A 16,232-nucleotide genomic window follows, 5' to 3' on the forward strand; every position below is an offset into this window, starting at 1 on the left:
TTAGATGTTGGAATGTGGGATCAAAATTGTGTCTTGAAGGACAAAGAAGAGGATGGCCATAACTGGGGGATAAAAGGAAGGAGTAAGCAATCCTTATTAGCATGGTAGAGAGAAAAGGGGGAAGTTACATTCTGGGAAGACCAAGAAATCAGAAGAAATGCCTTCAGGAATTTTTGTTTAATTCCTGTATTAAAGCAAACTCTACACATAAAAGTCCTACAGATAAATTACTACTGTAACCTTTGTGTAGACTGACAAAGAAAACAAAGACTCAAATTACCAAAATCAGGAAAAAAAGAAAGATCACTATCAATCTTACAGAAATAAAAAGTTTTACAAAGGAATACTACGAAAAACCATATACCACTAAATTAGACAACTTAGATGAAATGGAAAAATTCCTAGAAAATGCAAACACAAAACAAGACTCAAGAAGAAATAGAAAATCTGAGTAAATCTATAACAGTAAAAAGCTTAAGTCACTAATTTTAATTTTTCCACGAAGAAAATCTCAGGACCAGATAGCTTCTCTTAGTGAATTCTACCATTCATTTAAACAATACCAATTCTTTGCAGTTTTCTAAAAAAATAGAACAAGAGGGAACACTTCCCAACTCATTATATGAGGCCAGTATTATTATGATACCAGAACCAGGCAAAAGCATCACAAAAAGGAAAACTATAAGCCAAGTTTCCTTGTAAATATAAGTTAGAAAATCTACAAAATACTAGCAAACTTACCCAGCAACATATAAAAAGGATCATACACCATGACCAAGTGGGATTTATCCAAGTAATGCAAGTTAACAGAGTTTGTTTGCAAACAAAAATCAGTGTAATAAACCATATAAATAGAATAAATGACAAAGACCTCATGATCATTTCAATAGACACAGTAAAAGTATTGTATCTAACAAAGTCCAACACCCCTTCTGGATAAAACCACTTAGCAAACTGGGAATAGAAGGTGTCTTAGTCCATTTGTGCTGCTATAATAAAGTACCACAGACTGGGCAATTTATAAACAATAAAAATTTATTTCTCACAGTTCTAGAGGCTGGGAAGGCTGCATTCGGTGTCTGCTGAAGACCTCCTTGCTGCATCCTGGCATGGCAGAAGAGGTGAACGCTGTATCCTCAAATGGTAGAAGGTAGAAGGGCAAAAAGGTCTGCTGAGCTAGATCCCCCCTACCCTTTTATAAGGCACTAATCTATTGATGAGGGCAAGGGCCTCATGACTTAACCACTTTCCAAAAGGCTTCATCTCTTAATACCATTACAATGGAAATTAAGTTTAAACATGAATTTGGGAGGGGACACATTCAACCCATGGCGGGAGGTATCTCCCTCAACTTAAAAAACAGCATTTATGAAAACCTACAGTTAATATCACACTTAATGATGAAAGACTGAATGCTTTCCCCCTAAGAGCAAGAATCGATGAGGATTTCCATCCAAGAATAGGATGTCCACTCTCACCCCTTCTATTCAACATCATAGTGGAGGTTCTAGCCATGGCAATTAGGCAAGAAAAATAAATAAGACATTCGTATTGGAAAAGAAGAAGTAAACTATCTCTCTTCACAGATAATATGATCTTGTGTAGATAAAATCCTAAGGAATTCATAAAAAGTTATTGGAAATAACAAATGAGTTCAATAAGTTTGCAAGACTTGAGATCAACATACAAAAATCGGTTGTATTTATTTTTATATACTAGCAATAAGCATTCTGAAAGTAAAATTAAGGAAAAATTCCATTTAAAATAGCATCAAAAAGAATAAAGTACTTAAGAATAAACTTAACAAAAGAAATGCAACACTTGTACACTGAAAACCACAAAACATTGTTAAAATAAAGAAGATCTAAATAAATGGAAAGACATCCTGTATTTGTGGGTTTCTAGTTAAGATGGCAATAGTCCTCAAATTTATCTACAAATTCAATGCAATCCGTGTCAAATCTCAAGTAGATTTTTGGCAAAAATTGACAAGATAATGCTAAAATTCATATAAAAATGCAAGGGACCTAGAATAGTCAAAACAAACTCCACAAAGAAAAGCAACTTTGATGAACTCACACTTCCTGATTTCAAAATTTTCCACAAGGCTACAGTAATCAAGACAGTACAAGACTGGAATCGGATAAGAATATAGATCAATGGAATAGAATTGAGAGTCCAGAAATAAACTCATACATCTATGGCCAATTGATTTTTCAACAAAGGTGTCAAGATGATTCTATGGGGAAAGAATAGTCTATTCAACAAATGGTCCTGGGACAAGTGGATATCCACATGAAAAGCAAAAGAAGTTGTACTCCTTCCTTAAACCACACACAAAAATTAACTTAAAGTCAATTATAGGCCTAGATGTAAGAGCTAAAACTATAAAATTCAGAAGAACACTTAGATATAAATCTCTGTCCTTGGTTAACAATGTTTTCTTAGATATAATACCAAAAGCATAAGCAACAGAAGAAAATATAGATAAATTGGACTACACCAAATTTTAAAGCTTTTATGCTAAAACCAATATCTTCAAGATAGTGAAAAGACAACCACAGAATGATAGAAAATACTTGCAAATCATGTATCTGATAAAAGAACTGGTATTGAAGATATATAAAGAGCTCTTTCAACTCAATAATAAAAACGACTCAGCTTTAAAACGGACAAAGGATTTGAATAGAAATTTCTCCAAAAAAAAAGATGTAAAATGGCCACCAAGTATATGAAAAGATGTTCATCCAATGATATAGTTTGGATATTTGTCCCCTCCAAATCTCATGTTGAAATGTGATCCCCAGTGTTGGAGGTGGGGCCTGACGTGTGGTATTGGGTCTTGAGGGTGGATTTGTCATGAATGGCTTGGTACCCTCCTTGCAGTAATGAGTAGTGATGCGTTCACATGAGATCTGGTTGCTTACAAGAGCATGGCACCTTCCCACCCCAAACCCCAACCCCCTGCTTGCTCCGTCTCTTGCCATGTGACACACTGGCTCTCCTTTACCTTCTTCCATGATTGTAAGTTTCCTGAGGCCCTCACCAGAAGTAGATGCCGGCACTATGCTTCATGTACAGCCTGCAGAACCTTGAGCCAAATAAACCTCTTTTCTTTATAAATTATCCAGTCTCAGGTATTTCTTTATAGCAATGCAAATGGACTAACACAACCAACCTCATCAGCCACGAGAGAAATGCAAATCAAATCCACTGTGAGATAACATTTCATGCCCACTAGGATAGCTATAATCAAAAAGACAGATAATAATAAGTGCTGACAAAAATGTGAAGAAATTGGAACCCTCATACATGTAAAATGCTCTAGCCCTTTGGAAAACAGTTGGTCATGGCTCAAAAAAGTTAAATACAGAGTTACTACTAATATATGACCAACAGTTACATTCTTAGGTATATACCCAAGAGAAATGAAAACAAACTTCTACACAAAAACATGTATATGAGTGTTCATTGCACTATTATCCATAGTAGCCAAATAATACAAATTTTTATTAGCTGGTAAGTAGATAAATAAAATGTTCTGTAATTCATACAATTAATGTATAATTATTCAGCAACAGAAATGAAGTACTGCTACATTGCTAAACATGGATGAGTTATAAGAACATTATGCTAAGTAAAAGAGACTTGTATCAAAAGGGCACATCTTATGTTATTCCACTCAAATGAAATGTACACAATAAGCACATCTATGGAGGCAGAAAGTAGATTAGTTGTTGCCTAAGACTGGGGAAAGGGGGATGGGAGTGACTACTAATGGATACCTGGGTTTCTTCCTGATGATTAAAATGTTCTAGACTTAGATAATCATGATGGTTGCATAACTCCATGAATATACTAACAGATGGAAAGGGTAACAATGCTCTTTGTTGTGAGGGTAATGGACACCATATTTACTACAATTAAAATTCTGTATAACCAATGCTTTCTGTAGCCTTGGATGTAAGGATTACACTCTTGGGGGATCTAATACTAAGAGGAGAGGAGCCTAACAAACCCAGCTTCTCATCTTCTCCACTTTGAACATCCCAGTTAGCCTCCACAGTCAAAGAGATCAAGAAACATAAACATAAAAGAAGGCTGTGATGAAAGTGAGGCTATGTATGAAATCTTGCTCAACTAGTTTCAAAATTCTATTTATTTGCTGATCCACCACAGATAAGTTGGATGTCAGCTTAATGTCATCTCAGCTTCCATTTCATCTACAGCTCATGCAGGCTGGGAATGTAATTTCAGGCATTAGGCTTAAATTTCACTTAAACTGGATGTTCCACTCAGCTTTTTAAAAACAGGAATTGGATTTTAGCATACTGCTATTTCATTCCCCTTGATGCTATTGTTTCTTCTATCAACTTCCCGAGTCCATTCAGAAAGAGGAAAGAGGGAGATGGCTAGATTTATACCATCTCCTTTCATTGTTCTTCCCAGAAGACAAATACCTTTCATTGTTCTTCCCAGAAGACAAATCTTTTCTGTCCAGATTCTACTCCTGGTCAATGTTACATGAACGTAGAGCAGAGCGGTACCTCAAACATTGTTATTGACTTAGCAGTACATTGGCACAGATCAAGTTGCTATTAAAAGCAATGTACTCCTGCCTCCTTCACATATGCCTGGGGTCACTTGTGTTTGGCACTTACGCGTCCTTATGTTATTACAAAACCATACCCTGAAGTCTTGCTAACTCAGTTTTTTTCTTCACTACATTCGATGTAATTTTCACATTAAGGTGTTTCTATAGACTAGACGGAATGAGAGTTCAGCTTCTTCCAGCCAAAGTGTTTAAATTTGACTAGACAGCAGCAATTGCTTTTTAATCTAAGCAAACTGATCTGTCAAAGACAATCAACTCAGGGAAGTTATTCCTGGAGGATCCTAATAATCCCAATGAGTCACGCTGCCCTATGTGAAACTCAGCCACTGAACTCTTGACATAGCGTGTCACAAGTACTTAGTGGAATAAGTACATACAGCTGAACTCTGTGTTGACACACACACTCTAGCCTCTTGCGTGTAAGTTAATGATCACTGCATTTAGTCTGGTGGAGGAGCACACTCTTGTGTGTGGTGATGTCAATTCATGTTTAATGATGTTACAGCAACTAGGCTTCATGTTGCATAACCCACTGTCCTCACAAGCACTGATCAACAGTATGCTTGATTCTTCTAGATGAAAATAAAGGGTTGTGGTGGTTTTTTTTAATGACCTCCTAGCTTTTTATTTATGTATTCATCTTGAAGCAGGGTCTCACTGTGTTGCCCAGGCTGGAGTGCTGTGGTGCGAGCACAGTTTACAGCAGCCTCAAACTCCTGGGTTCAAGCAATCCTCCTGAGGCTTCTTGCATAGATAAGATGATTGGCATGGGCCACCACCCCTGGCTAATTTACTTATTTTTTTTGTAGAGACTGGGGACTTGCTATGTTGCTGAGCCTGGTCTCAAACTCCTGACCTCAGGTGATCCTCCTGCCCCATCCTCCCAAAATGCTGAGATTACAGATGTGAACTACCATGCCCAGCCTCACCTCCTATCTTTTAAACATGGTCTCCAACCTCTTAATAATACCTGTATTAATGTAGGGCTTTGCAGTTACCAAGAACTTTAAGAACTTTACCTTGTTTAATTTTCACAGCAACACTGAGAGGTGGGTAGATGGTTACATCATTTACCTTATTAGTAAGTGACAGAACTAAGACTCAAACTTCGATCTGATGGTTTCAGGTTTCAAGGTCTTTCCAATGCTTTAAATCATATTATTAGAGTTTCTGTTCTATTGTTAGTGTTACTGGGTACTACAGTTTGAAGTTTGTCCCCTCTAAAACACGTATTGGAAACTTAATCAGCTATGCAACAGTGTTGAGGGTTGGAGGTCTAATGTTTAAGTCATGAGGGCTCTGCCTTCGTGAGTGAATTAATGCTGCAATAAAAGGGCTTTTGGCTGGGCGCGGTGGCTCACACCTGTAATCCTAGCACTTTGGGAGGCCAAGGCAGGTGGATCATGAGGTCAGGAGTTCAAAACCAGCCTGGCCAAGATGGTGAAATCCTGTCTGTACTAAAAATACAAAAATTAGCTAGGTGCCGTGGCGGGTGCCTGAAATCCCAGCTACTTGGGAGGCTGAGGAAGGAGAATTGCTTGAACCCGGGAGGCAGAGGTTGCAGTGAGCCGAGATCATGCCACTGCACCCTAGCCTGGGCAACACAGCAAGACTCAGTCTCAAGAAAAAAAAAAAGGCTTTTGAGGGTGAGTTCATCCCCTTCTGCTCTTCTGCCATGTAAGGAACAGCATTTCTCCACTGGTGGAGAACACAGCATTCAAGGTGTCACCTTGGAAGCTGAGACCAGGACCTTACCAGACATCAAACTTGCCAGCACCTTGATCTTGATCTCCCTGCCGCTGTAACTGTGAGAAATAAATTTATATTCTTTATAAATTATCCAGACTCGGCCGGGCGCAGTGGCTCAAGCCTGTAATCCCAGCACTTTGGGAGGCCGAGACGGGAGGATCATGAGGTCAGGAGATTGAGACCATCCTGGCTAACACAGTGAAACCCCGTCTCTACTAAAAATACAAAAAATTAGCTGGGCGTGGTGGTAGGCACCTGTAGTCCCAGCTATTTGGGAGGCTGAGGTGGGAGAATGGCGTGAACCTGGGAGGCAGAGCTTGAAGTGAGCCGAGATCGTGCCACTGCACTCCGGCCTGGGCGACAGAGCAAGACTGCGTCTCAAAAGAAAAAAAAAAAAAAAATTATCCAGACTCAGGTATTGTTATAGCAGCACAAAACAGGCTAGGACAATGAGGTGGGGAACGGGTAAAGGGATAGAGTGGGATAGCAGTGTTGAGAGTCCTGTTCCTGACTGGGGTCATGCTGCTGGGGTCCCTCTGCTCCCACAGACAACCCTATCAAACCATTAGATAAGGAAACCAAGACAGCAAATGGGGAAGCAGCTTGCTGAGTGGTGTCTGGTTGGGGGCAGGGTTGAAAATTCTCCCTAAGAGATGGGTTAGGTGTTATTTGAGAATGACCTCCTCTTACTAACACTTGGAGGATTGTTTTAAGAGAAATAATAATACCCACTTAATTCAATCAAAGAGCAATGAAAGAGTAGATTGGCTCAAAGGTAACCTTGAAAGAAGAAGAAGAATTACACTAGCTAATGGCCTGGCGCGGTGGCTCACGCCTGTAATCCCAGCACTTTGGGAGGCCAAGGCGGGTGGATCATGAGGTCAGGAGATCAAGACCATCCTTGCTAACACGGTGAAATCTCATCTCTACTAAAAATACAAAAAATTAGCCGGGCATGGTGGCGGGCGCCTGTAGTCCCAGCTACTCGGGAGGCTGAGGCAGGAGAATGGTGTGAACCTGGGAGGCGGAGCTTGCAGTGAGCTGAGATCCGGCCACTGCACTCCAACCTGGGCGACAGAGCAAGACTCCATCTCAAAAAATAATAATGATTATTATTATTATAATTATTATTATACTACCTAATATATATTGAGCACTTAATATTTTCCATGAATCTGGGTGCTTTACATATATTAATGTATTAAATGTTCATCACAAGCCTATGAAGTAGGTACTATTTTTCTGCTGAGAAAACCAAGACAATGGGAGACTGATTAACTTACCTGTGACTGCACAGCTAGTAAATATTAGAGCCAAGTTTCCATCCTAGGCAAACTGATTAGCCAACCTGTGCTCTGACGATAGTGTGATGCTAATAATGAATTTGAGATGGCTTTCTGAATTATGAGGAATGTCATTAGTTTTCTGACAATACAATAATGAATATTTTCATTTCAGGCAGTATTACAACCTACTTTGATTGACCCTTCCACTAAAAACACCCAAAATTGATGCATAAAATTAAAAGAAAAAAACTTTTTAAAATGTGCTGATAAGCTGGCAACAAGGTAAGGAACACTGAGATGCCTAAAATTACATGGAAATGGGGACCCAGAGAGGCATGCTGAACACCAAAGTCAGTTTTCACTCTAATGATATGCACTGATCCTTGATGACCCTGGCTTTTGTTTTTCATAAGGTCATAGGATATGGGGATACAAGGCAAAGTCTAGGGCCTGCCCAAGCCGGGGAGTCTAATAAGAGACCTCAATGTAAAGAATTCATAACAACAAAACAGACTTTCATTTGGGTTTCTAATCCAAACTCCCCCCAGAATTTCAGGTTAAGAATGTGGTTTACAATGGTTCTTTGCTGGAAATGCACTCAGATGTGTGAAAGTTGTCGACATCAAGATGGAATAGCTTGTGTCAAACCCAAATATAATAGGAGGTTAAGGAAAGAGAGGCTCATATACGCGAGCCTATGATACGACTGAGTGAGGGCTCTCATGCACATACGCCTGTGGATTTTCCAAGGACTTTTGCCAAGGACTTTCAAAATGGCAGCTTGCTACTTGTGTCACAAGGACAGATAGTGGGATGCAAAAGAACACTTACCTGACACACTGTCTCCACTAATGAACTGACTTCCACTCCTGAAATAAGCCCCAGTAACCAATGTTCTCTTTGTTTCAAAACAAAAACAAATTACGTGTATTTCTCTCTTCTACCTTTAAAACCTTCCCCTTGCCTTAACCACTTTGGATATGACTCTGGTCCCCATAGTCCACATACCCCAAATTTGGAAATCCTCTGTACATTCCCAAATAAACTCATTGTCTTTGGAGAATCTCTCTCTGTCCATTATTAGGTTGACAGACACCTGGCAGAATCAAAAAGCAAATTTACTATAAAGGAGTCAAACTTAAAATCAATCATCAAACAATTCCCACAGATAAACTAGCAAAGAATAAAAGCTTAGAGCAGAATAAGCTCTAATAAAAAACACAAATAAACAAAGCACCATAAGTGTAGAGCCAATAGGAATGATAATCATAAGAATCAAACCCCAAAAGACATCAAGTAGTGCAATTATACAATAGAGAATGACAGGCATAACCTGGTAGTGCTTTGCACTTATTTCTTGCTCTGTCCCTGCACTTCTCTGCTATCAGTTAGGAAGCCTTCAGAAATAATTTGGCACTCATACATGTATTATCTGGAAGCACAAGGACGTTGTCATACCTGGGGCAATCTTTGATTGATGGGATATGAAAGCTAATCCATAAGTCCCATCTTACATTCTTGGTGGACAATTCCGAGATGTCAGCTCTTCAAAAGGTCCTGATGAAATTAAGCTCCACTTGCTCATAGTGGACAACATCTAAGGCACTCTCATGTTGCCTTTCTCTTCTTCCTTGTTTCACTTTCTCCAGTCCCCTACTCCTGTTCCCTGGGATTACTTCAAGAAACTACCTGCTTGAGAATTTAAAATATGAATAAGGAACAAGAGACTATAAAACATGAAGAGAAGTATCTGGAAAAAATAACCAAATAGAACTTCTAGAAATAAAATATAATTTTCATTAAAAATTCAAAGGGTGGTTAAACAAAAGAATAGATACAATATAAGAAAGAATTAATGAACTGGAAGATAAATAAAAATATTTTGCATAATGCAGAACAGAGACATAAGCATATGTAAAATATGAAAAATGTGGTAGAGTGCAAATATCTACAAAAGTCAAATAGAAATTCCTGAAGGACAGAATAGGGAAATTTTGAGGAAACAATATTCAAAGAAGTAATGGATGAATTTTCCAGATTGAATGCCTCAAATCATCAGATTGACAAATCCTAAATTGCTAAAGAAAAAACATACAAAAGTAGAGCAAATTAAAAAACATAAATTAAGATGTGGAAATAAATATAAATGTACAATAAATAAATCCAAATGGGAAAATAAACCTATTTAAAAGTTAAAATTATCAGATTGAATAAAAAATTTAAATCCACCATTGAGGTATGTTAAAAAGAAGCCTGTGACATAAGGATAACAAATGATTGAAACTAGAAGGATGAAAATAGATACATATTTTAGAGAGAATCAGAAGAAAATAACTATTGGGTACTAGGCTTAGCACCTGGGTAATGAAATAATCTGTACAACAGACCCCTATGCCATGAGTTTATCTATATAACAAACCCACACATGTATCCCTGAACCTAAATTAAAAGTTGTTTAAAAAAAAAATATATATATATATAAAATATGAACAAAGTACAGCTGATATGACTATATTAATATCACACAAAATAGACTTTAAGGCAAAAGACAATGAAACTAAATAATGAAAAAAGGTTAAATTCACCATCCAGATATAAAAATTCCAAACTAAGTTCTAAATAATATAGCTTGCAGCTATATAAAGTAAAACTTAAAAGAATTACAAGCAAAAATATATACATACCAGTAAAACTGAAGATTTTAACATGCCTCAGTGGTTCAAAGCTCACTCAATAAAGCAGAAAAATATCAGTAAGGATATAGAAGATTTGAACAATACAGTTAACAAACTTTACCTGTTGACATATATAGAACATTTTACTCAAAGAGTAGAGAAGCATTTCAAGCTGAAATAGTAATTTATAAAAATTGAACACGTTTGGCCGGGCACAGTGACTTACGCCTGTAATCCCCACACTTTGGGAGGCCAAGGCAGACAGATCACAAGGTCAGGAGTTCGAGACCAGCCTGGCTAACATGGTGAGACCCTGTCTCTACTAAAAATACAAAAGTTAGCTGGTTGTGGTGGTAACCATCTGTAATCCCAGCTACTCAGGAGGCTGAGACAGGAGAATTGCTGGAACCCGGGAGGCAGATGTTTCAGTGAGCAAAGATCATGCCACTGCACTCCAGCCTGGGCAACAGAGCAAGACTCTGCCTCGAGGGAAAAAAAAAAAAATTGAACACATTCGGGGCCATGAAACGAAATTCAACTAATTTTAAAGGATTGATATCATACAGGTTATATTTTTTGCCACAAAGCACACATAGAATGAAGCACAAATGGCCAGTAAATTATAAAAATGCTGCTTAACTTTTTAGTAATTGGGAAAATTAAAATTAAAATATACAGTGATGCCATTTGACACCAACTGTATTGGCAAGATTTTGTAAATTTGACAGTCTCAAGTGCTGGCAAGAATCTAGCAAAACCACATCTCTTAGACACTGCTAAAGAGTATCACCCCTTTGGAAAACAATTGGAATCAGCTATTAAAGTTAGAGATGTACATTAACTATGACTCAGCAATTCCACCAGAAAAACTCGGGCATGTATACAGATGTACAAGAATATTCAAAGCAATATTTTTGTGTGTGTGTGTGTGTTTGTGTGGTTTGTTTGTTTGTTTGTTTGTTGAGACAGAGTTTTGCTCTTGTTGCCCAGGCTGGAGTGCAATGGCGCGATCTCGGCTCACTGCAACATCCACCTCCCGGGTTCAAGCGATTCTACTGCCTCAGCCTCCCGAGTAGCTGAGACTACAGGCATGCGCCACTACACCTGGCTAATTTTGTATTTTTAGTAGAGATGGGGTTTCTCCATGTTGGTCAGGCTGGTCTTGAACTCCTGACCTCAGGTTATCCACCCACCTCGGCCTCCCAAAGTACTGGGATTACAGGCATGAGCCACTGCGCCTGGCCAGCAATATTGTCTTAATAGTAAAAACTGGAGGCAATCTAAATGTTAACCATAAATAAGGCCACAATAAACAAATAATAGTGTCCGCCTGTGAACATGTGTAAAATTTCTCTGGGAAATATGAAGCATGAGATGCTGGGTCATAGGTACATAGATATTGAATTTCACTAAACTTTTTCAGGATTCTTTTCCGAATGGCCCTACCAGTTAACACTCTAGAAAGCTGGTTCAAGAGTTCTCATTGTGCTATATCCTCACAAAAATTTAGTATTTTCTATTTTCTAATACTGTACGTGCTATTCTGATGTGGAATCTAATTTTTATTTTAAACTTGCCTTTTTTGAGTTGCATCTTTTCGTATACTTGTTAGCCAGTCAGACTTATCTTTCTATAAAATGCCTAGCCATATCCTTTGTCCATTTGCCTATCGAGTTTGCTGTCTTATCCCTATGCAAGATTTGTTTATATATTCTGTATGTTTGGACTTAGACATTATGGATAACTTTCCCAATCTGCCATCTTCTGTTAACTTTGTGATATCCTTCAAGTGAGAAAAAAAAAAAAACAAAACCTCATAATTTTGTAGTAATCAATTTTCACCCTAAGGTTTGTGCTTTTGGAGTCTTATTTATGTTTTTCCCCACTCTCATGTCATAATTCCTTTAAGCAGTTTCAAGGTTTTATCTGTATATATTCTTTTGCATTCTTTGAGAGGTTATTTCTTAGAAACTTTACAGCTTTTGCCCTTATTTTAGGTAGTATCTAATTTCCAATTACATTTTCTGCTTGGTTACTGCTGATAAAGATGAAAGCTATCATTCTTATCTCCCAACAGTTCTAACAGTCTGCTCATTCCACATATTTCTTATATACATAAAATCATACCATCTGCAAAGAATTTCAATTTCATCCCTTCGTTACCAATCCTGATAACTCTTAATTCTTTTTCTCACATCATAGCATTGGTCAAGCCTTCAGTATTATGTCAATTAGTAACAATCTTAATGAGATCTTAATGAGAAGGGCAGTTTCCCCATTAACATGATATTTGATGAAGAATTTGTGATATATTGTCTTTATAAAATCAAGGAAATGCCTTTACATTTTGAATTTTATTACAGTTTTTATTAACAAGAGGGGCTGAAGTTTTATCAAGTGTTTATTTTTACAGCAACTGATGTAATCATAGGATTTTTCTCCCTATTCCAAAAATGTATTAATAACAGACTACACTGATTCTCCAATGCTGAACCATCATATACTTCTGAACTCAAACCTAATTCATCATTCTTGGATCCAATTAGCCAATATTTCACTAGAATTTTCATATGCATATCCATAAGTATAATAAGCGTGTAGTTTTAAAAAATTATCCTATTGAAATTTGAATCAGAATTGCCCTAGCCTCATAAAATGAGTCAGCACTTTTCTACATCTCCTCTTTTATAGAATACTTGAATTGGCTGTTTGTTAAATGTTTTGTAAGTCTCACTGTAAAAGAGGATCATTTGTAAAATTTTGCAAGCTGATTCTAAAATTTCTATAGAAACGCAGAAAGTCAAGAAGATCCCAAAAAGAAAAAGAAGACAAGAGTATCTGTACTACTAGATGTCTAGACTTAAGTATGTAGCTATGGTAATTAAAAGACTGTGCAAGGACAATAGACCAATGCAGCACAATAGAAGCAGCCCCATGCACAGATGGACACTAAATAGATGACAGATCGATCAATCAATAGACAGGAAACATAATCCTACCTCACAAAAGATATAAAAATACCTATTCCAGGTGGATTATAGATCTAAATGGGAAAACCAAAAACGTTTTAGAAGATAATATTGGAAAACATCTTCATGACTAAATGTTTTTTTAAAAAGATTTCTGACATAGGACAAAAAAAGCACTAACACAGGGGTGAGGGGTAGGTGGAAATCATGGTCAAAAGGTACAAAGTTTCAGTTATGCAAGATAAATAAGTTCTGGAGATCTACCAGACAACGTAGTGTCTATAGCTAACAGTATCCTATGTATACTTACATTTGAATAGAGGGTAGAACTTAGGATAAGTGTTCTTACCACAAAAAATAAAAGTACTAATAAAGAGATGGCAGGAAACTTTGGGAGGTAATGAACATGTTTAAAATCAATTGATTATATGTGTGTAGGTCACATTTCTTAAAGAGATTGCTTTACTTAATAATTTCGTTAACAAGGTGTTAATATTTTATGCACAGAAATAACAAACTTTCTTTTCTAGCTTATGGCTCACGTTTTCCCTCTGTATACCTCTGAAACTTCCAGGCCTTTTCTGTGAATTGAGTAGATAGATTTTTCTTTTTCTTTCTTTTTTTTTTTTTTTTTTTTTACAGAGTCTCACTCTGTTGCCCAGGCTGGAGTGCAGTGGGGTTATCTGAGCTCACCGCAAGCCCTGCCTCCCTGGTTCACACCATTCTCCTGCCTCAGCCTCCCAAGTAGCTGGGACTACAGGCATGCGCCACCACACTCAGCTAATTTTTTGTATTTTTAGTAGAGACAGGGTTTCACCATGTTAGCCAGGATGGCTTTGATCTCCTGACCTCATGACCCGCCCGCCTCAGCCTCCCAAAGTGCTGAGATTACAGGCGTGAGCCACCGCACCCGGCCAGAAATAAACTTTATCTTTTTTTTTTTTTTTTTGAGACAGAGTCTCACTCTGTTGCCCAGGCTGGAGTGCAATGCGCGATCTCGGCTCACTGCAAACTCCGCCTCCCTGGTTCACACCATTCTCCTGCCTCAGCCTCCCGAGTAGCTGGGACTACAGGCGCCCACCACGACGCCCGAATTTTTTGTATTTTTTTTTAGTAGAGACGGGGTTTCACCGTGTTAGCCCGGATGGTCTTGATCTCCTAACCTCGTGATCTGCCCGCCTCAGCCTCCCAGAGTGTTGGGATTACAGGCGTGAGCCACCGCGCCCGACCACCTTTACCTTTTTAAAGTTTAGTTTGATGTCTTTTTACAAATGCACACAGCCATGTGACCAGTACTACAATCCAGACACAGAACATTTTCATCATTCTAAAAAGTCCCCTGTGTCCTTTTGTAAAGTACTCCCCTAATCTTGAGCCCCTGATGACAACTGATCTGGTTTTTGTTCCAGTAATTTGGCCTTTATAAAACGTCATACAGTATGTCGTCTTTTGTGTCTTGCTTTTGAGGTTCTTTTATGTTGTTGCCTGTATGTTTTTATTGCTGAATAGTATTCTGTTACACTCGGTATCTGTAGGGGATTGATTCCAGGACCCCCAAGGATACCAAAATCTGTGAATACTCAAGTTCTGCCGTGGGCCCTGTGGAACCTGCGGATATGGAATTGGTGCACAGCAAATACATTGCAGTCTTTGGAGGGAGCTGCAGTCAAACTCAGAAATTCCTGGGCAGTCACGCTCTTCTCCCCGCTCCCCCTCCCCCGGAGACGGAGTTTCACTCTTGTTGCCCAGGCTGGAGTGCAATGGCGAGATCTCGGCTCACTGCAACCTCCGCCTCCCGGGTTCAAACGATTCTCCTGCCTCAGCCTCCCGAGTAGCTGGGATTACAAGCGCGTGCCACCACGCCCAGCTAATTTTTTTTTTAGTAAAAATGGGGTTTCACCATGTTAGCCAGACTCGTCTAGAACTCCTGACCTCAGGTGATCCGCCTGCCTCGGCCTCCCAAAGTGCTGGGATTACAGGCGTGAGCCACCGCACCAGGCCCAGCGATGCTCTTATACAAACATATTTGCATTACTAGCCCAGGCACCTTCATTCCTAAGTCTCTTTATCTGAGGCCTTGGGCAAAAATCTTCTCCGTCAAAGCCTTCTTAAGAAGGGGAAATCTTGGGCTGGGCGCGGTGGTTCACGCCTGTAATCCCAGCACTTTGGGAGGCCAATGAGGCAGATCACCGGAGGTCAGGAGTTTGAACCTCGTCTCTACTAAAAATAAAAAATTAGCCAAGTGTGGTGGCACACGCCTGTAATCCCAGCCACTGGAGATGCCAAGGCAGGAGAAACTCTTGAACCCGGGAGGCGGAGCTTTCAGTGAGCTGAGATCGCCCCAATGCACTCCAGCCTGGGCAACAGAGTGGGACTCCGTCTCAAACAAAAGGGGAGGGGAGGGGAGTGAGGGTGGGGGAGGCTTGAAAACACGTTTCCCCACTTTGACTCAGTCCACAGTAGTTTTCAACTCCCAGCTCTCCCCCTTCATCCTCCTACCCAACTTGTCATTCACTGTCCTCAACCCCAGAGTCCATAAAACTACAGGGGCTCCTTCAGCAATGAGATGAGCCCACGTCTGTACTTATCTACCTAACCCTCAACCAGTGCACAGTTCCTTGGGGGAAATGGAAAAGGAAGTCGGTGCCTTCTCCTGTTTTAGCCTCTTGCTTATCCCATCACAGTGATTTAAGACTTCTTTCTTTCATTTTTGGCTTGCCTTAATTGGCTACTGCAACACCTAACAGCTCCTCTCTCTCCCAGCTCAGCTGAGCCCTTGACAACAGCTAATAGTGTCAAAGCTGGAGTTCACATCCAGGGAGTCTAGCCCCTCAGTCTGTGCTCCTAGCGATGCTGCTCCACTGCCCTCTTTTGTGTTAGACTATTGCAGTCTGAGGAACTGAAGGTGGGTGGCCTGGACAAGGGTAATAAAGGTTGG

This window comes from Macaca thibetana, chromosome 4 (genome assembly GCF_024542745.1).
Source record: "Macaca thibetana thibetana isolate TM-01 chromosome 4, ASM2454274v1, whole genome shotgun sequence".
Lineage (NCBI taxonomy): Eukaryota > Metazoa > Chordata > Mammalia > Primates > Cercopithecidae > Macaca > Macaca thibetana.